This window comes from Lynx canadensis, chromosome D1 (assembly GCF_007474595.2).
Source record: "Lynx canadensis isolate LIC74 chromosome D1, mLynCan4.pri.v2, whole genome shotgun sequence".
In the NCBI taxonomy this organism is placed as follows: domain Eukaryota; kingdom Metazoa; phylum Chordata; class Mammalia; order Carnivora; family Felidae; genus Lynx; species Lynx canadensis.
In genome coordinates this window covers 113,707,412-113,731,726 of record NC_044312.2, presented here as the reverse complement: position 1 = coordinate 113,731,726, position 24,315 = coordinate 113,707,412, and the positions used below count along the sequence as shown (strand labels likewise).

Here is a 24,315-nt window from a genome sequence, read left to right as displayed (position 1 = left end):
CCCCGATCACTCGGGGGGGGGGGGGGGTGTGCCAGGCCTGTGGTCCCCAGCCCCACAAGAGTCTCTGGAGAGAGAGAAGAGCGCGGGAAACCGAGCGTCTCCAGGCCCGAGCCGTGGGCCGCCAAGGCCTCTTCCCGGGGCCTGTTGCCGCCGTGGCAAGGTCCCGGCCCCGCCGGTGCCTGGGCTGGCAGAGTCCCGCTTGTCTGCCCTCACGTCGGGGCTGGCTCAGACAGGAGCCTTCTAGCATTCTACACCCGACTGGCGTGGGTCAGATCCCCTCGCCCTCTCGGCCCACTCCCCTCGCACAGCCCACCCCGCCCCCCAAGGCCCCGCCCGGCCCCAGTGAGGCAGTGCGTGAGCTCTGACTGTGCCGTCTGCCGGGCCGTGGACTCTAGGCCTCCTCCTTTCGCTCCTCTGGTCGGCCTGAGCGCGCTCTGGGTGGGGCAGTCATCAGAGACCTGGTCTGTGCCTCTCCCGGGCTGGGCACGGGGCCCCGACCCCACGTGGGGTGGTGTTTGGCAGAAAGGTGGGGGGCGGAGGGTCGGCCGAGGCTTCGTAAAGTCCGATCCCTCGAGGAGGAGACGGCACGCCGGGCGGACCCCGCACAGGCAGAGGCGTGGCGGGCGAAAGACGGCACAGGGATCAAGGCCAGGGCACCGTCAGGTGGGAGGAGACCTCAGAGGCCAGCTATGGAGCCCCACCGCCATCGCTCAAACGGAAGCATTCCCTTCTTGAGCAAGGAGGCGATGCGGACAGATGGGCTCTCGTTCCCCGAAGTCCAGGTCCTGGGACCTGAGTCCTGGCCCCTCACACGCGTGTCTCCAGCTTGTCAGTGCCTGGCCCGGATGCCGCAGCGGGGACCCCGGGGCGGTGCTGCACGTCCGGCCGCGAGGCGTAGCAGACCGTGGCCGCACCCATCGTTGCCGCAGGGGAGAGGTCGTGGGGTGGCTGGGCCAGCCCAGCGCTCAGGGATATCCTGGGGAGCTGTCGGCAAGGGCACTCCAGGGCACCAGCCCCGACTTACAGAGACATTCACCGCCCCCCCCCGCCCCCCCCCCCCCCCCCCCCGCCACATACACACCTGTATCCCCAGCCCGGAAAGCAGCCAGCAGCTTGGACCTGTGCCTCTCTTGGGTCTGAGCTCTCAGGGGAGCCCATGTCTTAAAGGTCGTATCCCAGAGGAGCCAGGGAGGTGGGGCGGGGCGGCCTGTGCCTGTCGCCCAGGTCCCCTTGGTGGCCAGCAGGGGAGGGAGGGGGTCCAGGGAGGACCCTCCTGCAGCCGCCCAGGCAGAAGGTGCCGTGACCAGGCCGAGGCAGGGCTCATGTGACAGAGAGGAGGAGACCAGAGCCCTGGGGACTGTGACGGCCCAGGGAGGGGGTGATGGCCAGGGGCCTTGGTTTCCAGCTGTAGGAGTGGATGGGGGTGGATGGGGACCACCACACCTGAGAAAGCCCAGGTCTCCTCCCTCCCACCGTCCCAGGTTCTCTCGGAGGAGACTCCCGTCTGTCCCTGGCCGTGCCTGTGAGGGTGGACCGGCCAGCGTGGCCTCCTGCTCTCGGGAGCCCCGTGTCGACCTGCGTGCCACCTGGCCTTCTGGGGCGGGGGAACGGCCATGTGAGCCTGAGCTCTGGTGACTGAGCGGGCAGGGGGCAGCCAGGTCGGAAACCATGCTGACGCAAGCCATAAAACCATCCCCCGGGGTCTCCGTCAGCCCCCCGCCCCCGGCTGGCCCGCTGTGACGGACGGCAGGGAGAGGCCGCCCTCCGCCCAGGGGACAAATTTTGGACCTGACTACCTGAGATAAAACAGGGATTTCCTGACAACCTCAGACCTGCAGCTTTCGGATGAATTCCCTCCCGTAAAAGCCCGTTCCAGAGGGCGTGAGCCACCCAGGGGCTGTGCCCTGCCTTTGACCTCGGCTGCTCTGGGAGTGGCAGGACAGGCTCCGACGGGGAGGCCAGACCCCCTGTCTCTCATCCACCTCGTTCGCCTTGGTTGCTGGGCCCACGTTAATTGCCATTTGTATCACTTACAGTTTTTCACATTTTCCACATTTGTGGTCATAAGTAGCCTCACGGCAGTGCGTACCCACTCGGGGCCACGGAGAGAAGCCAGGGGCCCCTCAGCATCCTCAGACAGGCCAGGGCTCCTCTGGGTCCCCCGAAGGGACGGTCTCAGGGGCCGCAGCCACCGTGGAAGGAGGCAGCCCCGTGGTCAGACACGTGCCCACGTGGCAGCCGCCCAGGAGCACTGCCGTGTCTCCTCCTCCGACAGCCTTGTCCCCGGCCTCCAGCGTGGACCTCGGGCTTCCTGGGCACGTGCCTGCCCGCCCGGCTTCCAGGGCTTGGCCTGCCTCGTGGCGTCCACACACACACGGTCTCCGTTCTGCGAGGCCTGCCGGATTTCCACTCCCCACCTCCCAGCCACGGCCGGGCCACAGCTGGCCCGAGACGCAAGAGTCCCGCCGAGAAAGGGAGCTGAGAAGGCGTGGGCGGTGTGGCGCTTCTCCCGGGGGGCAGTGGGGGGGGGGGGTGGCGGGGATCGGGCGGCCGACATCAAACGGGGCAGCGCACGGGTGTATTGGCTCCACAGCGTTATTTCTGTTTCTGCTTCTGGGGGGAGCTGTGGGCAGCCAGGAGCCCTTGGGAACGGGGTCCTGGATAGGAACTTACAGGGATCACTCCCGGCCTCAGGCCGGGAGCTCAGGAGGAGATCAGCACACAGCTGCCGGAGGGGCCCCGGTCTGATGTCAGGTGCACGGTAGTCCGTGAGCCCTGGACCAGTCAGGATGACCAAAGACCTGCTGAGTAACAGACAGCCCCGCGGCTTTCCTTCCCTCTCGAGCTGCTGTCCCACTCGGGCCGGCCAGGGGGTCTGCACAGGAGCCCTGCTTACGGCACCAGCAGGAAAAGGAGGGCTGAGGGGAGGAGTGTTTGGGGGGGGGGGGTCTCTTCTCTCATCAGAGTTTGGGGATCAGGGAGCAGTCCTGATCAGGACTGAGGCTGGCTTTCTAGAAGCGCGCTAGCCCTGACCATCGGGGCCCCGGCACGACACGGAGCCGGCCTCCAGCCCGGACCCCTTTTACACGCCGCTCCCTGTGGAGAGCCCTGGGTTCTCCTCCTGCCCCCCGACCCACAGGCCGGACGCTTCATCTCGCCGAGGGGCAGCTTGGGGGGCACGAGATCCTCCTTGCGGGGCTGCGTGTGAACTTCACTGAGACTCACGCCCGTCAGGTGCTACCGCTGTTCCCAGCAAGTGAGAAATACGCACCATGGGGGTTGTGTTATCATCCAGGTGCCAAGTGCACTCGGCCGCCAGGTGCGCATACTCCAGCACCTGGGCCTGGAAAATTAACGGTCAGCCGGGTCCCCCCCACCCCGCACAGGCGGTCCTGCAGGGGCGGGGAGGAGGGGTCCTGAGCAGCGTGCCCTCCCTTCCCTCTCACCCCCAACAAGGCGAACACGCAGGGGTGAGGTGGTGGGGTTGCTCCCCTGCGGCACCCCACCCCCGCCCTTGGCAATATTCAAGGCCGTCTGGGGGGAGGGGGTTGGAAATCAGCTTGTGGATCGCCCAGAGCGGGAGGGTCAGCAGCTGGCCCTGAACGCCACTCACAGTTTCTCCAAAACACTCAGTATTCAAAAGCCAACAGAAAGGAGACTTTGAGGTGGCCACGGTAGAGTTCTCCCTCCCTCCAGGCTTTCCGGCCTTTTCCTTGTCCCTCTCGAGAGCCATTACCTATGCCGGCCCCCTCTGGGCCCCACCAGCCCCCTCTGGGCCCCACAGCCCCACCGGGCCCCACCGCCTGGGCTAGGAGGAGACTGGTGCTGGGGGAGGGGAGCTCCAGGAAGTCACGGCCCTCCCCCCACCCTGTATTCAGGAAAGTTCCGCAGGCCCCGCTCGCTGGCTTCTTATTTTGTTCTAACCGCAAGCTCTCAGGAGAGCAGAAGCAAAGGTCCCTGGGGACAGCACTGGGGGGGGGGGGGGAGGGGGTGCGGGAGGAGGCGGGGAGCAGGAAAACTGCCCTTGAGAGCCAGGGAGAGGGAAGGAGAGCCTGTCTGCAGGCTTGGGGCCAGAGGACCCCACCCCAGGACCTCAGGGCCTGAGTACCCCAGAGTAGTAACTCCCCATCAGGGTACTTCTAGGGTCACAGGGAAAGAACTAAACTCTGCCCCCCTGGGGCCGGGAAGGCTGCTGTTCAAGCATTTCGTGCTGTGTTGTGTTGTGTTGTGTTGTGTTGGAAGGGTGTAGTCTGGTGCCCTGGCAGTTCCTGGCTTGAGGCTGGTCCCTTCCTCCGGGCTCTAGGTCGACAGGCTGACACGCCTGGCCTGGATAAACCCCTTGAGGACTGCCCCAGCCTACAAGGTCGAGTTTCAGGACAGGGGTCCAGCCCCCAGCCCCTTCTGACCGCCGCCCCCCCTCTCACATGCCCCCAGCCTCACGCGTGCAGCCTGGAGCCGGGCACCAGCTGCCCGAGCCCCTGGCCGACCCCACGCTTAGCCTCCCTGCCTCCGGGAGGGGCCCCCTCCCCGTCTCTGAGGTTCCACGCACGGACCTACGGCCACCACAAGCTCTCTGGGGTGCAGCTCCCGGGGTGTGGATGCAAAGGAAGCAGGGAGGGTAGGTGCTGGCTCCAGGAGCTGGCCTCCAGCGACCGCGAGGCCGACAATTAGGAGCCGTCAAGGAGAGCTAGGACCCCAAACCGAAGCTCCTTGCAGCACGAGCACGGCGGGGGCCCCGTTCGGTGCCACTGGAATTTGTCACGGGAAGGACGGCTGCAGCTCGGAGCACGCTAAGGTGTTGACGCCCACCCGGTAGGGTCATCTGTAGGTGCTGTCTGCCTCGTCACCGCTCCCTGGGTACATGCCGGGGGCGGGAGGCCCCGTGGCTGCGGGCTTCGTCACGGCCCCTCCAGCTGAGGGCTCTCAGGCACGCAGAGGGTCTCCAGGTCCGTGCCTCCCGGGGTGGACGTGCATATCCCTGGGCCTCGTGATCCCACACGCGAGGTTAGGAACACACAGATTTACCTTCCCGAGAGGCGACACGCCCGGCACACGGGTCCCCAGCGCTTAGAGAACACGGGCCGGGGTGAGGGGTGAGTCTGGAGGATTGTCACGGCTTCGCTGGCCCTCGGCCCAGACGTGGCCTGCAGCGTGGCAAGCCGTGTCTGGTGACCTCAGTGCCCGGGGCCCACTGGTAACCGGGGCGGCCGGGGACAGCACCTCAGGCCGTATGTCGTGTGGTCTCAGAGAAACGGCCCCGCCTCGGCCGTGACCTCCGGAGGCACATCCTAATTTTCTCTAACCTTCACTTCCGGAAAGACAGAGAGGAGCCCAGGTCAAACTCTCCTATTGTAAATGTGTGACCAGGTCGCACATGTGTGCCACATACACGTGCCTGACCCCTCTTGCGCCCCTCGGAGCGGGGATGGGGGGCACTCCGTCACCAACACGCGGACCCTCACGGTCTTCCAGGACCGGCTCCGGAAACTCCCTGTGTCCCTCCACCGTGGCGTGGCTCCCGCCGAGAGCCGTGGGGCTGGCGGAGGCTGGTGAGGAGACACTCCTAGGACCTTAGATGGCACAGGGCGCTTCCAAATTGATCACATGTGTGAGGTTTAGAGGCTCAGGACAGAGCCGCCGTCCCCGCCATTTATTATCCTGCAAAGTATCGACGATATCCCGAAAGGCTCGCGTGCGTCGGCGGCCGGCCGCGGCCGGGGATGTGCACACGCAGGCACGCGCTCCCTGGCTCAGTTGCCTTCCGGGGCCAGGCTGAGGTCAGGCCTCCTTCAGGCCAAGCCCACGCTGGCCTTGTGCGGGGACAGCTGAAGGCCAGGAGGAGGCCACTGGCCTTGGGAGAGGCTCCCAGAGCAGAGGCAGCCCCCTCGAAGGTCACGGGGCCGTTCCCTGCAAGGGGAGTGGGACCCAGGGCTGGCCCGCACCGGCAGTGTCTGGTTAACCCCTGCCTGCCGGAGCTCCAGGCGCCTGCGGGGGCCTTCTCGGAGCGCCCTACGTTGGGGACCCCGCCCTGGGTGCCGGGGGCCCAAGAGTGACTTCTCCTTGGCCGCGGAAGACGGGAGCTGAAGCTCAAGCAGGGCCATAGCCGCCCCCATTTTGGCGGGCTGGGCTTCCAGAAGCTGGCGGCCCCGTGCCTCCTGGGGAGTTCTCGCTGTGTCTCCCGCAGCCCACGGGAAGTCAGGCCCTCGGAGCACCGGCGGGATTGTCCCTCATTTGCCCCGTTAAGCAGGGTGCGGCGGGGGAGCGGCCTTGCTGGGAGCCGGAGGCCAGCACAGACCCCAAGGCCGCCGGGGCTCGGTCCCGAGGGAGAAGGAAGAGGTTCTCCCGGGTTTCCGCATCCCAGGGGCCACGCCGGGCACTGCCATCCTGTCCTCCCCAGCTTTCCAGGGACGAGGGCCCCTGGCACTCGCGGAGGCCCGGCCCGGATGCAAGAAAGGGGTTTTGTCTGTGGACGCTTGTGAAGAGTTTAAAAGGCAGGGAGGGGGCCGGCAGGGGCTGCTTCAGGTTACCCTTTCTGAATGTCAAGAGACGAGCTGCCTGGGCCAGACCAACTCCAGGGAGACAAGTTACAAAACATCCAGCAGCATCCACGACTAATTTCTTCCCCTGTTTGTCCTGCAGAGGAGGCTGAGTTAAAAGGCAGTGCTTTGGGGGTTGAAAGGCTCCCTGCAGGGGTCTGCGTGCAAGGGGACCCCAAGCCTCCACAGCTTTTGTTCGAGGCCGCTAATAAGCTGACTCCTGCTGGGCGCTTTGAGGGCCTGAGGCCTCCAGTCCCAGCCCGGCGGCTGCCCCTTTTCCAGCGCTCCAGCCCCAGCAGCCGGGGGTGTGCCCAGCATTTCCCCCGTCCATGGTGTGAGTGGAATTAGCAGACTATCAAGAAATATTTCTAGGGATTTACATTCCGGTGGTCAAGAGCCTTCTCGTGGCTTTTCTCCTGCGTGCAGGGGTGGGAGGCGCCCCGCAGAGCTGGCCAGGGGGAGGCGGGGGCGGGCCTTGGGGGGTCACCCTCCTCCATCCCACGGAGCCTTTAGGAGGACCACTCCACTCGGCAGGTCGGGATGCAGCGAACGGCGTGAGGCGGCCACTGTGTGGCTGTTTGCCACCCCCTCCCCCAAAGTGGCCGGGTGGCCGCCCCCGGCCCGGCCGGCAGCACCACTCACCCGGAGTCGTTCCTCTGTCCGCCCCTCGGGACACCGTCACTCTCAGCCCAGAAGGTCCTGCTGTGTCCTTGTCACCACCCGCCCCCCCGGGACACGTGCACCAAGCTTCCCGTCACTTCCAGCTTCCACGGGCCGCCACGGGGCCAGCGTCTTGCGTGGACCGCCTTGCCGCGTGCTGGGAGCACACAGACGGCCTGCCGGGGTCCCGCCTGGCACAGGTCGCAAGGAAGCCCCACACCCCCTCGTAACAGGGCTGATTCCCGAGATCCCCTTGTGGGCCGGCCAGGGCGAGTCAGGGCGTGGGGGGGAGGGGTGGCGGGGAGCCACAGAGCCAGCACACCCTGTCCCTGGAGCTCACAGGTGACGTGACATCACATCAGGCTGACAGGTGAAGAAACACAGGCTGGGTGAGGGCGGGAACGGGTGCGGGCGGCTGGGGTGGGGCCGGGTGTGATTCTTCGGCCCGGGGTGATGGCTTCCCCAAGGGGGTGACAGTCGGGCGGGACTGAGGGCGGCCGGCCGTGCGGGGATGCGAGTGCAGTCTGGGGGGGTCCTGGGGCCAGGGTCTGAGGGCCACGGTGCCCTCGGAGGCCGTGAGAGAGGGGGTGACGGTAGGCAGAGCCGGGCTCCGGGTGCACCCCCGTCCCATCCTGCCAGGGGCAGACGCGGCCTCCGGCCGAGCTTGGAGCCCCATGTGCCTGTGACACAGGACGTCCCCGCCCCAGGGTTGTGGAGCTAGCGGTACTGTCCCCATTTACCATGGGACAAATGGGGGGGTCGCAGACTCTGTAGGGTAACCTCTCTGGGTAGCCTCCCTAGGGACACCGGGCATGTGGGCCTCATGGTGCACTACAAGTTACGCGAACCCACGCAGACCAGGATCCTGGCTGGGGCCCTCGAGACCCCCAGCAAGCCCCTCCCTCTCTGTGCCTCGGTGTCCTCGTCTGTCGGGGGAGTATGGTACCCTCCTCGGTGGATTTGGGGCGAGGCGGGGAGAGGCACGTAGGTGAGGCCGTGTGGTACTTTCTACGTTCCCGGCGTGTCGAGGCCCCGTGAAGACGGTCCCAGGCCAGGTCCGGTCCGTGGACGTGTCCCTGCTGTGACAGCGGTGCCTGGAAGCAGGGGCAGCTAGTCAAGGACGATGCTGAGGCTCGAAACGGCAACGTGTCCGTTAGCTTTGCTCTGAAACAAACCGTCCCCAAACCTAGCAGCTCAAAGCAGCAAACCTTCCCCGAACCGAGCGGCTCACACTTCCGTGGGTCTGTCGAGCGGGCGGACTGGAACGAGCGGGGGCTGGGTGGTCTCGGATGGCCTCACTCGCAGGTCAGGCCCTCGGCCGGTGCCTGGGGCCTCTCCAGCCAGCTCGCTGGGGTGGTTCGCACGGTGGTGGCCCCAGGGTTCCCGGCAGTAAGAGAGGACGGCCCGATGCACAAGTTCAGCCGTGCTCCTGACTCGGTGGCCAGGGCACGTCACGGGCAGGGGGTGGGGAGGGGAGAGGGCGGTGGCCTTCGGGAGCAGCTGCAGGTGTGAAGGAGTCTGCTCTCTTCACCGGGCAGAGCAGAAACGCAAGCCTGGCTCCCCGCTCCTGACCCGGAGCCCGCCCTCCATCCACCTGCCCCCTCCACCACCACCTCTGCACCCTGGCCCCTGGGGCCCGGCCAAGGGGCCCCAACCTCCCGACAGAAAACCACATCTGGACCTGGGCCCTCCAGTAGGGTCACCAGGGAGCCCCCGAGAAGGAGCCCAGGAAGGAAAGACAGGCTCAGATAACCCACAGTCTCCCGCCGGCTCAGGATCGCTTCGTGGGGTCACCTTTCCGCGTGGAGCCACTCACTCTGTCAGGGCGGACAGTCCTCGCTCTGCCAGGTGACGGGCCTACATCCTCGGGAGAAGCAGCCGTCGCCCCGCCCGGACTGCGTCGTGCGGGACGGGCCAACACTGGCCGCCAGGGGCCCCGGCAGGTGCCCGTCGGGGACTGGGGACCGGGGCTACGGTCGCCCTCAGAGCAGGGAAGGTGGGGAGTGAGCAGAAGGGTCAGGATGCCCTGCGGGGCTGGAGCCTCGTCACCCACGGGTGGGGTGCACATCGGTGGCCCCCCTGCACCTGCACACGGCACCCTTGGCAGGCCCGGAGGAGGCGGGCAGAGGAGCCGGGGTGGGGTGGGGGGGTGAGTGCCAGCCTCGTGCTCTGCCCTCCCCCCTCACACCCCCAGGAGGCGATGCCATGACTATCCCGGGCTCCTAGACGAGGACGTGGGGACTTGCCTAGGGAGACAGAGGGGCCGGTAGAGCCAGGAGTCAGGATAGGGCTTCGGATCACCTGCCCCACCCGGAGGGGGGCCTCTAGGATCAAGCTTTGGCCTCAGCACAGAGCCGGCTTTATGTTGCCCTGCTGCTCTCCAGCCGTGTGGTCTTGAACAAGACCCTTACGGGCCTGGGCCTCAGTGTCCTTAGCTGTCAAGTGGGGGCACAGTGGTTTCTGTCACACCTGATCCAGTAACCCTAACCAGATACCAAGGGCAGCACCAGGGCTCAGGGGCCGTCCATCGGGAACCAGCACACTGAGCCCAACGTCACCAGGCGCCCGGTCTGCCCGCGCACAGCCCGAGCCCGGCGGTCAGGTGTGCAATTTGCCCGAGACCGACCGACGTGGCTCTGAATACACGCCTTGAACCGGGGCTAGACCCGTCCGCTGCCCTCATTTCAGCTCTGGGGAGCCCCCCAGGCAGGGCAGTCGGAGGTTGTGAACCGGAGACAGGAGCGAAGTGCCCTGGGGCGAAGGCCGCCCCCGGGGGACACAGGGGTCTCCCCTTCCTGGCGCGATGGCGGGAGGCAGTCCTTGGCGCTCGGGGCTCCGGGCACCCCCAGCCCTGCGCCGCGCGGGCAGGAGAGGCCGCTCAACCCACCTTTGTGTCCACAGAATGGCTTTCACGGCTGAGACGCCCTGCCGTTCGTCTGCGGGGGGTCCCTGACCTCCCTGGGTCAAAGTTGAGGCCTCGCGTTTACCTGTGGTTGAGCAAGCAGCTTCACCAGAGGCTCCCCGCGAACACGGGCTTGCGCCCCAGAACCCCAGTCCGGCTGGCCTGGACAAGCCCATCACACAGGCCGAGTGCCCCTGTCCCTGCAGCGCCCGGAGCCCCTGGCTCAGGACCGGCTCCGCGGCCAAGGCTCCCTTATCCAGCTGTCGGGGACCTAAGGAAGGCAGGGGTGCTGGGCTTTCTGAAGCCTGCCAGCTTGTGCAAACGCTGTCTCCCCCCTGCCCAGAGCGCGGGCCACCTGCCTGGTTAATCATCCCGGGGCCCTGCAGGTCAAGGAGAGGCAGGAGGCCAACTCCCTGCTTCTCAGATTCTGCTGAACTAACCGAAACCCTAACCTTCGGGCTTCCCCACTAATTTGTGATAAGGTCTCGCCAAGAAAAACAGCAGGCCGAAGACCCCTGATTTCTTCACGAATTCCAGAGCGCTTGGTTCATTCCGGCAGGGAAGGGGCCCGAGGCAGCTGTGGGTGCGGGGCCGGGGACGGCCTCGCAGGGGCCGCTCTGGACGACCACCTGCCCGCTCCTCAGAGATTGCTTCCAGCTGGCCTGGGCAGCAAAGGCCGAGGGCGGGCCCCGGGCGGCGGCTCAGACCAGGCTGTGCCTGCTCATGTGACGTGTATGCAGACGTGGCCAGCTTGGGTGGGGTTCGTGCGGAGGCTCACGGGCCCAGGCTCCTGGCCTGGCGACCCTGGGGTCCCCGGGTGGAGTTGCAGGGATCTGTCAGTGCCCTCGGGCCAGGGACGGCAGTGCCTCTGAGCGAGAGACAGGGCCTTCCTGGAGGCGAGCCTCAGGGTTTCAGAGGGCCAAGGGCCCAGACGTAACGCAGGGGCAATAGCTGCGCTCCAAGAGCTGGGGAAACTGAGGCCCGGGGTGGAGAAGTGATCCCCTCGAGGTCCTGGATCTCCGCACCCTTGCCCACCGTGGTGTATGTGACGGGGCAGCGGCCAGGAGCCCAGAGGGTGCGGGACTGCGGTGACAAGCCGGGACACTGAGGCCACAGAGGTGGGCAAGGCCCATTCCCGACAGGGAGGGGACGTGCCCTTCCAGAGGCTCGGGAAACACACGCAGGCCCTTGCCCAGCAGCTTCCAGCAGACGGCCATCTCCTTAGAGAGAGACGGAACCTGTTCCGTTCGCCCCCGTGCAGGGGCCCCTCTCGCTCTGCCCCCCAGCTTGGGGCCCCGGGCGAGGAGGTCAGCAGGGGTCAGAGGGCTTTGGAGCCCCATTCCTAGCTCCCCACCCCCAAAAGGGTCTTGGGGCCCCGGAACCGCCCCTGATGTATCCCGGCAGGAGAGCCTATGCCTGCTTTCGGCATCAGTGCCCTTCAGCTCCTGAGCTCCGGTCCCACAGCCCCACAGTTGGAGCGAGATGCACCCTGCGGTCTGGGAAGCACGGCCCCAGATTGGGGTGGGAGCGGGGGGGGGGGGGGTAAGCATGCAGCTTAGTGGGCCTTCTGGGGCAGACACACGGGGGGACCCAGATCCTGGCCTGCCGAGATCGGGGACAGCTCACAGCCTCTCCAAGGTCCCGTCTCCTTGTCTGTAAAACAGATAATAAAGGAAAGCTCAGTGTGGGGGGCAGGACCCTACAGACAGCAGGTAGCTCCTGGGGACCATCTGCGTGTGGGTGAGCAGCCAGGCTCCCCTCGGGACCCTGCGGCCACTGTCCTGGCAGACCCAGCCTGGACCCGGAGGACGGGGGTGCGCGTGGCCCCAGAGCCCTGGAGAGGGAAGGCTGCAGCCGGCCTTGAGCAGAGGAGCACAGGCCCGAAGTGGGGGCCGGTGGGGGAGGGCTGCGTGGTCTGGAGGGCGAACGGACAGCACCAGCGGGAAGCATGCACTCGTGCGCCCACGCCGTGAAGGGGCGGGGACTTGGGCATGTCTGACACGGGTCCTGCCCCACCCTCTCATGACTCTCGCACAGCCGACGTGACATGGCCAGTTCCCGCTCCCCACAGCCCCTCGTTGCACCCAGGCGCTCTGGCTTCTCCCTGTTCCTCAGCCCCTTCCAGCACGTGCCTGCCCCAGGACCTTTGCACAGGTTCCCCTCCAGGTCTCACGATGGCACTGCCCTTCTCCCAGCCTCTCCTGTCCCCTCCTCCTCCTCTTTTCTGCTTTGACTCTGACCGTGGCTCCTCACAGCCCCTCCCCCCAGGGCATGGTGCCTCCTCCCACCTCTGAGCCTGGGGCAGGACTCTTGCTCCCAGAGGTTCTAAAACCACCCTGAGGCCGCCCATCTGCAGAGCCGGGCCTTGGAAAGGACGAGAGCAGGACACGCGGCATCGTCCCAGAGCCCGGCCCGGGGCAGACGGATGGCCAGTAAGATGGCCAGTCCGGTCCCCGAGGGCTCAGGCTGGCGGGGGGCACCCAGGAGGGCCCTGCGGAGCAGTGTCTGTCCGCCCTTGGCAGACCCCTCGCCACCCCAGAGGGCTGGCCTCCGTGGATGCTGTTGAACCGCCAGAAACTTAATCTATTATTACACAGAAACTTCTGTGAAGTCAGGGGTTTGAACTCCCCAGAAGTGTTTGCCTGATTCGGGGCCGATAGCGGGGTGATTAATGCTGGCGATAAGGTGTTGATTGGTTCTGGGAGCCGCTGCAGACACAGGGGCTGCTGTGCGGCCGGGCTGGCAATGTGCTCGCCCAACAATAGCCCGTTTATCCAGCGCCCCGCCCGCCCCCCGCCCGCCGCGGACGGGCGGAGAGGGCGCGCGGGCCGGAACCCGGGAGCCCATTCTCTGCGGGGAGGCCGCCCAGGGCCCCCTGTGCTCCTCCTCCCTCGGGCTCCCCCCGGGGGGGGGGTGGGGGCACACTGCGGGTGACACCCCCCCCCCCCCCGCCCGGCCTCAGTAGCTGTACCTGCAAAATGGGATACTGCAGCGTCCACCCCAGGGGGCCGCCGGCCCGTGAAGTTAGACCAAGTAGCAAAGCCCTCAAGGAGAGACAGGTGTGCATTTATTCCACAGAACACCTGCTCCAGGTGTGGGGCGGCCACGACCACGTGGGGTTGCAGAATTGACACAACCTGACTCAAAGCCAGTGCGGAGCGGAGGGGCCGACGTTCCAAAGTGGGGGGCGGGGGGGACGGACAGTCACAGGACCCGTAAGCAAACGCATTGAGAAGGCAGGCGAGGCTGGTGCACGGAAGGGGCCCGTCCTAGGTCGGGTCGGGGGGCGGACGTCTCACAGGGAGGGTGCTAGGTCAAAGCCTGGGGATGGCGAGCTTCTGGTCATCAGGGCAAACAAGGCTGCGGACGAGGGCCCGCCGGAGGAGGCGATGTAGCCGGACTCCAGGAGTCTCACGGGGACACCGGCTTTCACTCTGAACAGGCTGCAGAGCCGAGGACAGACCACCGAGGGGCCGGGGCGGGCCTGGGAGACCCGGGTGTGCAGGTGAGAGGGGGCGGTGGCTGGGCCGGGCCCGGGGAAGGGAGGTGGCCGTGTCCTGCGGCTGCTATAACAAATGACCACAGACTTAGTGGCTTTAAACAGCACGGGTTTATTGCCTACTGGTTCTGCAGGTCCTAAGTCCACAGTGGGTCTCACAGGGCTAAGGTCAAGGTGCCAGCAGGCTGCGCTCCTTTCCGGAGGCTCTAGGGGGATCCGTTCCTTTCCTTGCCCTTCCCAGCTGCTGGAGGTGCCCGCGCTCCCTGGCTCGTGGCCCCTTCCTCACGGTGCTCAGACTTCGCCTCCTTCACCTCTTCTCTCCTCCTCCTGTCTCCCTCTTTCCCCGTGAGGATGCGTTGGAAAAGCCGGAAGGGAGGCAGCGAGGCGGGGCAGGGTCTGGAAGGCCCCGGGCAGTGCGTGCAGGGATGCGTCTTGCTACGGCCACAGCCTCCCTGCCCCTGCCCTTGTCTGCGGCGGAGGCGGATCAGGGCCCCGGCTGCAGGCGTGCGGCCGTGGTGGCTCGAACGGGCAGAGGAGAGGGAGAGGGGGCCGGGGCCAGGCCTGGGAGGCCGTGGACAGGAGCTGGGCTGGGCTCTCGGCCGGATGGACCAGCGCTCGCCCCGGTGGGACCTGGGCCAGGTCCCTCGTGGCTCCGGAAGGTCAGTCTCGCTCACGGAAAAGGGAAGAGGCGTTGTTACCTTGTGTTGTGAGCGAACGCCTACCACTGGGCTCACGGCCATATATAGAGCCAGACGGAGGTCCTGGGGCCTGGTGGAGCCGCCCCCCCCCCCCCCCCGCCTGGACTCCCCCTGCCAGAACCTCAGCCCCGTACGAGGCCCAGCCGGGCAGAGGGCGGGGGCCTCCCCGAGGGGAAGCCCACGGCTCCCCAGCTTGAAGGCGGCCGAGCTCCCCGAGGCCGGGGTCGGTTCTGTGGGATGTCATCACCCGTGGTCCCCAGGGTCGCGTGGAGAGGACAATAACCAGATGCCCTCGTCCTCCAGTCGGAATGCCCGGCCCCTCGGGAATCAGGCCCGGGTGAGTCCAGCACATTCCAGCTGTGTGTCAGCGGGAGAGTCCCTGGAACGGCCTCCCACCACACCCACCTCAGGCCTGGGCACGAGGACCCAGGACGTCCAGCGAGGCCACGTCCCCCGGCGGGATGTGCGGCACTAAATGCTTGTCCTCCCTCGTCCTGGTCCCGTCCTCAGCTCTAGGCAAACCCCTCAACAACCCAAACAGGGCCTTGTCACGGCCCAGGCAGCCCGGCTGCCCGGGGATGAGCAGTCCTGGTTGTCAGGGTCCTCGGCTGGCCCTGGGCAGTGCACAGAGGGCGGACCACAGGAGTGTCTCTGTAACAAGCTGGGGCAGAGGGCTGGCTTGCGAGCCCGGGTGCCCTACAGAGGCGCCATCTCTTTGGAACCTTCTAGAAGCTCTTCCCATGGGCCTCTCTTGGCCACCTCTCAGTCCCCGGTCCTCTGATGGAAGTGCGGTTTTGGGGGGACTCACTCAGCAAAAGTAGGTTCCTGGGCCACTGTGACAACCTGTCACGGATGGCGAGTCACCTCTTTTGCCTAGCTCCTACCCCCAGGTCGGCAGTTTGCCTCGACCCCTCAGCGCCAGAGCTGGGAGGTCAGCCTGCAGCACCTTCCCTCGAATGTCCCTTCCTCAGCCGTCTGGCCCTCGGGAGTGTGTGCGTGTGCGTGGGGGGGGGGGGGGGAGCGGGCCCCTCTCCCTGCGTCTGGCTCGTGGCCGAGGCCCCACCCCCCGCACAGCACTGTCTCTGGGGGGCTTCCCCCCCCCCCCGGGAGAGAACTGGAAGCATCCAGAGGGCCACCGTGGGGAGGTGACTCGGGGTTCGGCCCCTGAGGCTGGCACGTTGTGGGCTCTGTATTCCTCCTCCCCCATCGCGGGAACGGAGACCAGGCTTGGCTTCGGGATGGTTTCCCTTTAGGGTTTCGAGATCAGGGCAAGCCAAGAGTCTGGGGTGCGCTCACCCCAAAGATGTCTGGCCACAGCTGTGTGTCCCGGCACCTTTCTAGAAGCCTCCGGCAGGGATTCTGCTGGGGAGGGGGGGTCACGGCTGCCATCCGCCGGCTTCCGGGTCTCTCCATAGCCTCGCCCTGGCGCTCCCTGACATCAGACTCGGGCCGGCACTGCCCCCACAGTGAAGCCCCTCGTGCCCAGAGTGCCTCCCGGGCTCTGTGCCTGGCTCAGGACGCCTGCCCCGGCCGGCCAGGCGGACTCCTAGCTCCTCTTCCCTCTGCCTCCGCGGGGGCCGCCTTGCAGACCTTGTCTGGCACCTTCACTCCCGTGCCAGGGCCCAGAGGTGATGTGGATGGACGGCTGTTACAGCTGAGAGCGAGCAGAGGGGCCCGAGGCCCCAGTTGCTTCCGACGGGGCCCGAGGGGCGTCTGACCTTTCCGGCCACGGGGCAGCAGTTGCGTGAGCGTGAACAATCGCCCCAGTGTGCAAGGCACAAGCGGCCTTTTCTTCCTCACCAGGCCAGCGCACACAGCTCCCAGCCTGGCTTCCCTTGAACAAACATATTTATTGTGGCCGCCACGGAGGGCCTCGCCTCACAGCCGGAGCCCGGGGGCCTCTGTCCCACCCACCGGGGCCCGGGGAGGGGACCCCTGCCCCGGCGGTCTCCCCCCCCCCCCCCGGGTCCCCTGCCCTGCAGGCCCCAGCCCCGTCATGCCCCAGGCGGGGTGGCTCCAGTCTCCACCCCCCCACCCCCACCAGCCCCCAGTGGCTGCTGGCAATCCCTCCGGGAGCCTGTGACCACCCACAGGCAGCAAGCCAGCTGCTGAGCCACAGGCACGTGGGAGGAGGGGCCTCGGGGACAGCCACACCTGAGCCAGCCCTCACCTCCCTGGGCTCAGGTCCCTCCCCCGTGAGATGGGGAGTGTCACCAGCATGGCTCCGGCCGGCCTGGGGAGCACCCTCCTGCCCGCCCTGGTCTCTGCTCCCGGTGCTGCTCTGGGCTGCTTGTTCCCCAATCCTGCAATAAGTACCAGGAGGGAAGGGATGGCCTGGGCGCCTGGGGCTTCCCGGCCCCTCCCTGGGGACGCCCCGAGTGGTGGGCACTCCCAGCCGTGCTCAGCACAGGGGCCTCTCTGGTGCGCGCCCCCCCCCCCGCAACCCTGTGGCCCCCTGACCCTTGCTCTCCCTCAGCCCCCATCAGTTCGCTTGCCTCCTTCCTCCACCTGGCAGGCAGATCCAGGCTCCTTCCCCCGTGCCCGGAGATTGTGGCTGACCCCCAGGTCAGCGGATCCGTACTGGTTCAAGGGCGTGGGCGGGCCATCAGGCCCGCACAGGGCAGGGCAGTACCCCAGCTTCCAGGCAGCACCCCTGGGAAGGAGAGCCCGGAGACCTTGGCAGGGGAGGGGGGCGCGGCAGGGAAGGGACACGGGGAGGGGCAGGGATGGGTGCTGCTGTCTCTCCCCTGACCGGTGGCAGCTCGGTTAGCCCCACCCACAAACCCGCCGGAGGCAGAGGACGGAGGCAGGGGGCCTGCCTGTCTCTCCCTGAAGGTTGGGAGCTCGGGTGCCTGGCAAGGGACGTCACTGCTCTGGTCCTGGTGGCCCCGGATATGTGTGTGCGAAAGGTGCTTAAGACACGTGCGGAGCAAATGAATGAAAACTCACGCAGGCCTGAGCAAGAGACGGCTGGTGAGTTTCAGAACCTGCAAGTGACTCAGTCAGGCCTGAGCCCCGGTGCGTGACGTGCTGGGCAGGGGCGGCCGAGGAGGGCCTGGTGATCCCACCTGCGTTCCAAGGGCTGGCCTGTCCTGCCCTCCCTCCTCGTGAGTTTCCTCTCAGCGCTTCTGGGGAGCTCGATGGCTGTGCCCACCAGGGAGGGCTTTTGTAACAAACACCATAGGCGGTCACCGTCTCCCGGTCCCTGAGGCCGGAGCCCGAGGTCCGGGCGTGGGCGGGGCCGGGGCTCCCGAGGCCCCTCTCCTTGTGTGTGGCCGGCCGTCCTCCCACTGTGTCCTCACGGAGTCGTCCCTCCGTGCGTGTCTGTGTCCCGATCCCCTCTTCTTACAAGGACCTCGGTCACACGGGATCAAGGCCCACCCCGGTGACCCCGTGTTACCTTAATTTTCTCTCTAAAAGCCCATCGCCAGATACAGTCACCTTCTGAGGCAGGATGGCGTGAGTGGGACGAGGCCTCCCCGATTTCTTCAGCGTCTAAAGGACAACCGGAGGCAAGGAGGCGCAGGGAAGGGGGGCTGCCTGAGATGCCGGAGGGCCGCCCACTGGCCGGCCCGGCCGGCCCGCCTGCCCTCGGGGCTTCTCCAGTGCCCCGACCACTGTCCTAGGGCTGCTGGGATCGGGACAGGTCTCCACTCCATTCTAGTCTTGAGAAGACATGGGATTGAGGAGCACTGAGTTTGGAGGGTACTGGCGACTTGTGAGTATTGGGAACCTGGATAGTATCTGGGCCCTGAGTCGCAAGATCCCTGAGCATCTAGGGTTGGACAGCCCAGATCCGGGGCCTGTGAGCGTCGGAGCCTGAGAGGCCTCGGGGGTCCGTGGAGTCACTGGGGCCCGCGAGAATGATGGGCCTGGGGAGCCTCGGGGGTCAGAGGCCGCCTGCTGTACTGGGGGTGCAGGGGCAGCGTGGGTTCCGGGGTGGGGACGGTGGGAGCCAGTTCCCCGGAGAGGAGGCCCCTGGCTTGGCCCCGGGAGGGAGGGGTCAGCGTAAAGTCCCAGCCACGGGGGGTGGGCTCAGGCTGTCTCCTGGCCCCCACCCCAGCCCCTTCCAGGTGTCCCTTTGTGACCTCCTCCAGGGCAAACCCAGTGCGGCGAGGGCTGCTGCCCGACGCGGGCGTGGCAGGGAGCAAAGAGCGGGAGGCTGCCTTGGTGGGCTCGTGAGCCCGGCCCTCCGGGCTGTGTGCAGAGGCACCGGGTGGGGTGGGGCCATAGGATGGGAACTGGGTGGAAACGAGATGCTGGAGGCAGGTCCCCAGGCAGGGTCTCTGGTCCCCCAGGCGGGGCGCAGGGGGTGAGTCCAGGTGAGGCGTGAAGGGGAGCAGTTGGCCCCCGAGCCGGCCACCACGTGGGTGGAGGTGGGAAAGGGAAGAAGAGGTCACCGCTTCCCCGCCTGGTCACCGCTCGCCCAGCGTCTCCACCGCTCGGCCTCCCGGGGGGCTGCTGGGCGCCTGAGAACCAGGAGCTGACTCCCAGCCGTGTGGCCTGGCAAACCGACTCACAGAGGCCATAAAGTTCTGGTTTTAAAAATCAGTATATTAGCTTAACTTTATAGATTTCAGAAGTGCTACTTGAAAATAAAAATATCCCAATTATGTTTATGATCCCAACGTGAATCCATTCGACTCCGCTCTGGTGAAAAACCTTTGTGTAAGAGGCCGGGAAGCCCTCGTCCTGACTCAGCCCTTACAGACCGCGAAACGCAGCCAGAGGGTCAGAGCTGGAGGGCTCCAGTCACCGGGAAGCCTCTCCTGCTCTGCGTCCCCCTCACCACCCGGGGGCAGAGGCCGGGCCTCGAGGGGAGCCGGTGGGTGTCAGATATGAGGACCGGCTGAGCCGACATAGGTATGCACAAGTGGGGCCACGTGGGAGCTGCCTGGGGGCGGGGTCAGCACTCAGCATCCAGAGGAAGGACGTTCTGGACCCTTCTTGGGGTTCGGGGAGAACCGATGACAGGGGAGAGCATCCTGGCCTGGCCATGACCAATGGCCTGTGGTCAGTAGGGGAAACGCAATTTGAAGAAGGTGAACAAGGAAACCTGCAGACAGCGGGAAGGAGTGAGCCCCCCCATGCAGGGTGGGTCACGATAGGCTCCTAGGCCAAGGGGTGGGCAGCAGCGTGGTCACGAGGCCAGGGTGGTCAGGGAGGACTCCCCGAGGAGGTGACATTTGATTGAGTGTGACAAGAGGGGCAGAGAGTCCCTGCTTCCAGCCTGAAGAGCAGAGTGAAATGTGGTAGGAGGCGGGGCCCCTGACGCCCAGCCTGTCTGCTCTGGGTGTTCCCCGGGCCTCTGCTCACCCTCCAGGGGGCAGAGACCCAGCCAGAGCCGCGGGGTGGGCCCGGAGCCTGGTACCTTTGGGGGCCAGAGGAGGCCAGCCTACGCTCACCCCAGCCCAGCAGGGTCCCCAGGTCGCTCGGGAGGCCGCGGGGCTTGGCCTGGAAGGGGCCTCTGTGGCCTCCAGGTGTGCGTGCGGGTGTCTGACTTTCCCGGGGGGGGGGGGGGGCCCGGCTGGGCCAGGGTCCTCTTGGCAGACCGCACGCTGGGCACCAGGCACACACGTCGGACGGGACCGCCCTCCCCCCCGGCCTGGCTTCTGCACTCGGATCTGCCGCAGGAATTCGGAGCAGCCCGCTCAGTGGGCTGTAATCGGACGCCAGGCCACCTCTGTTGTTGCAGGTGCAGTGTGGGCGCCCACGGCCAGGTGGGCGGGCACAGCACCGCCTGTCACTCACGAGCCGGCCCGGCACGCAACCTCCAGCAAGGGCTTCCCCGCAGCCTCCATTTCCCTGAGAAGCAGGGAGGACGCTGGCCCGACCCCCGGGTGGGGGTGGGGGGGGGGGACCGTGAGGATGTCAGGCTGGCACCTCGTGCACGCCCAGGGTGGAGGGACAGGCCACGGGCACAGCAGGGCGCCTCCCCAGGCTGGACGGGCTGCCCCAGCCTCCGTGGTGCGACGTGCTGGGCGCCCATGCTGCACACGCCTTCCTGCTGAGGCCCTGGGAGGTGGGTGGCGGGCCCAAGGTCACCCAAGGTTACGCGGGATTAAACCCAGCGGTTCTGGCTCCCGACACAGGCTATTTCCACCCTGTTGTCCTGTTGGAGGCCCGGGCCGGTCCCCAGTGGCTGCTGTGACACATGACCTGACTTCGGTGGCTGGAAACAATACAGATTTTTCATCTTACAGTCCTGGAGATTGGAACAGTCTCCCTGGACTAAAATCAAGGTGTGGCCAGGCGGGGTTCCTTTCTGCCAGCTCTGGGGGCTTCCGGAAGGAAGCCACCCACGTTCGCTGGCTGCACAGGCAGCCACGGCCGGCGGACCCTCCTCACCCAGCACCCATCTGACCTTCTGCGGAGCCACCTCTCCCCCTCTGACTCTGCCCCTCCTGCCTCTTGCCCTGCGAGGATCCTCGTGACCACAGATAATCCAGGGCAATCTCCCACGGCGAGGTCACCTGCTTGGCAAACTTCATTCCATCCACAGCCTTTCCCCCTCTGCTGCAGAGCGGAATTTGTCCCTGGGCTCCAGGGGACAGGACATGGGTGTCTTTGGGGGCCATTGTTCTGCTCACCACGGTGCCCTGGGTCCCACTGCAGCCCCCCATGGGACGCCTTGGGCTATCCTGCCTCAAATGGGAACCGAAGGGTGTCTTGGGAGGCTGGGGACCAGGGCGTGTGAGGGCAGGACTCAGACATCGGCCAGATCCCCTGGGAGCTAAGGGGGACGGGGCTGCTCCCTGCCATGTCCTAGCCCTCCCAGCGTGCCTTCCTTTATGCTGGTCCCCGACCTCCTCCCTTTAGCTTCATCTGTTAGCCATGCAACGTTCTAGAACATTCTGCTGCGCTTTGCCGGCAGTCGTCACCCCGTCGCTGTGAGTGGAGGTCCTGGGCCGTAGAACACTCCAGGCTCCTCGAAGGGGCAGCTAGCTTTGGGCACACCAGCAGCTGGGGCCGGGTCCTCTTCCAGTGACCCATCCCGCCTGCCTGCCGAGCCCCTCTCGTCAGCTCCCCAGGAAGGTCCAGGCTGGGTGAACGCCTGCAGGAGCCCCCAGAGGCCCCCGCCCCCCGCACTCTCGGGTCTCCAGTTTGTTCAGTGGTATTGGTTGTTGTAGGTCACTCTGCCGGGCATGTGCCGTCGTAAGATCTTTCTACATTAAAAGGTGAAAGGAAGAAAATTAAGTTGTAAAAACACGCCAGGCTCTCCTGCCCTGGCCTGCAGAGGCTTTGCGCAGAGGGGCTGTCCTCTCTGGCCGCCCCCCTCCCCCAGGAGGTGGCTCGGACCCCAGACAGGACTCACACTGGCTGGAAGCAGCCGTACGAGATGGGCGGAAGGGTCCGGATCCAGGGGCTGCCTGGTGCCTGGAGTGTAGACGCCGCGGGAGGTGGCTGCCACGGGAGGTGGCCAGTGGCCTTGGGGCCCGACGGTTCCCGCCGAGAGGCTGGGCCTGGTGGCGCCCGTTTGCCGCCTGTCTCGGAGCCCAGGGCCATCTGGCCACTGAACTCGGGTGCTGCGGCGGGGGCCCTCTGTCCAGTAGGGCGTCTGCCCGCCCAGCTGTACTGCCTCACAGGAAGGATTCGCTTGAATGCGGGTCCAGGGGGCTCAGGCCCCCACCCCGCCCTTTCTAGGGGGCAGTTTGCACTTTGCAGCTGAATCAATCAGAGGCAGAAACGCCATGGCGGGGGGGTGTTTACTGATTTGGCTTTTCTGTGGCCAACGATGCTCTGTGTTTGTCCAGGCTCTGTCCTGCCGGGTCCTCTGGGAGCTTTGCAAACAAGAGCCCCGGGAGGGAAGGAGGCCTCCCCTCCAGGGGGCCATCGGGGCCTCCCGTCTGAGTCAATGCAAGCAAAAAGCCTAGGGGCCCCGAGGGGGTGGGTGCAGGAAGCCCAGAGGTCCGAGACCTCTGGGTTTGGGTGTGGAAGCCACCCAGCAAGGCCAGACAGAAGACACTTGACGGGCCACCATGACGGGCCGGCCCTCAGGCGCCCAGGGGTGGGTGTTCCTTCCTCCTCTCCCAGACCTGCAGGCGGGGTTCTCGAATTCTCAGCGGGGCCACACAGCCCTCTGTAGCACGGAAACAGATTCTCTGTGAATCGAACCTGAACCAGGAGACCCCGGCTATGAGGTTTGGGAGGGAGGCAGACGTTTTTAACAGTGACTCGGGGGCTGCTGGTGTGGCCCGGACGCCCCAGCGAACTGGGACTCACAGGCACCCTAACGACCCCCTGTGCTTCCCCAGGGCCATGCTCGCCGCGTGGGGACCGATCTTTGTCGCCAAGGGTCTCCCCGCCCCAGGACTCTGTGCTTCTCAAGTGGGGGAGGTCTGGGGCCACGGGTCACCTTCCTTCCCTCCTTTTGAAGTGTTATTCCAGCCCCTTCCCTCCAGCACCTGCCCTCTCTCATCCTCTGTCGGGGGTGGACTTTGGGGCTGGAAACAACCCGGCTCAGGCCTGAGATGTCGGGGCCCTTGCTGTCATTTCTGTCGCAGCCACCCCCCGACTCCCCTCTCTTGGCTCCCAGAGAAGGTGTCAGCAGGGAGGGGAGGGACGGACCCAGAGGAGAGCAGCCTTACCTGGCCCTCTTTTGCCGCCTGCGTGGCTGGGCCACAGGGCTCTGCGTGTGCCCGTGGTGCCGGAGGGGGACAGACCTGGAGTACTCCTACCCGACATCCCCCTGCCCACATGTTCACCCAGAGGCCCTCTCCCTGATGCCCTGGGCGAGCGTGCCCAGCACACTAGGCCACAGCCCAGACGCGCTTCTTCCTGGTGGACCAGACACACACAAGTATACACATACGTGGGCCCCCCCACACCACGGCGTTCTAGTTGATTCTATTCTGTTTTAAACAATTTCATTTTATTGATAATACTAAACAGTGTTTGTAATAACTCATTGTAAGTTCATAGGAAAATACATCGTAAGTAAAATGTGTAATACAATAATGTTATTAGTTTAGCCACATTAGAAAACTATCACGACCTGTGGCCTGGATGCCCTGTTGGAGCCCACCCGTGCCCCCATCGGGGCACCTGCTGACTCAGCCCGGTGGGTTGTGTGGTCGTGAATGGTTAAAGTTCATGTGCCCCAGTGCGTGTGCACAGACACGGATTTCAGATTTCTGTGAAAACATAACTGGAAAGTTCAGGAAGATTCTGTTGAGGTGTGTCGGGTCAAACAGCTAAAAGAAAACAAAACAGAACAGAAGAGTGTCGTAGGAGATTCCGCGAGAGTTTCGTGCTCAGCTTGCCCCGTAAGTGCCTTTATGTTCTCTTTCCACTGGAAAGAAAAAGCCTAGAAAATCCGGATACTTTCGGGTGTGGTGGTGCAGACAGGACTTTGGTCTGCTTTGCAGGGTTAGGGAGTCTGGGGTTAGGACAACATGTAGGAGGTGGCCGTGTATCAAACTCACCACTTCGGGTTTTGCAACCGGCCTTTTCGACCACCTGCCACCGACTGCCCAAGTGCACGGCTTTACAGGCCCGTGGCCCCCAGCGATGGCACGGGACACCAGTGCAGGCTACGAACCGCCTCGGGGAAGGAATGTTACCCCTGGCCGGTCCTCCCAGCAGGGCAGGATGTTTTAGGGGGAAATCATGCAGGTGTCCTCACAAGACATCAGGTAGGCCAGGGGGCAGGGGTGCCGGCCTGCGGGCCCACTTGTGTGTGTTCTCACCCGATCCGGGCTCCCCTGAGCCCAAGCCTGGGCTCCAGGCCCCGGTGACCACCCACCTCCATGTGGCTGGGGACGTCAGCCACCCTGTTGCCGGTGCCTGAAGCACCTTTGTTGATCCCCTCCTGGGACACACTACCGCTCCCCCAAGCCTTGAGCCCGGTGTGTGGGGGGCACTTCTGGGGCCCCTTAGGGTCACACCTTCCCCAGCTGCCCCGCCCTCACCCGCAGGGGAGCCTAAGGCTGTTGAGTGCATCCCCCACCCTGCTCACTGCTCACGGAAGGCTTCTCTTTGGAGCCCTGGGGTCGGGGAGGGGGGACAAGGAATGGGAAA

General features: G+C 65.8%; 1 protein-coding gene across 10 annotated transcripts in view; it reads left to right on the top strand.

Annotated features, from left to right (window-relative positions):
* Positions 1-24,315, top strand: part of KCNQ1 (potassium voltage-gated channel subfamily Q member 1) — a 321,029-nt gene that overhangs the window by 190,453 nt on the left and 106,261 nt on the right. The gene's annotated exons all lie outside the window — the stretch shown is intronic.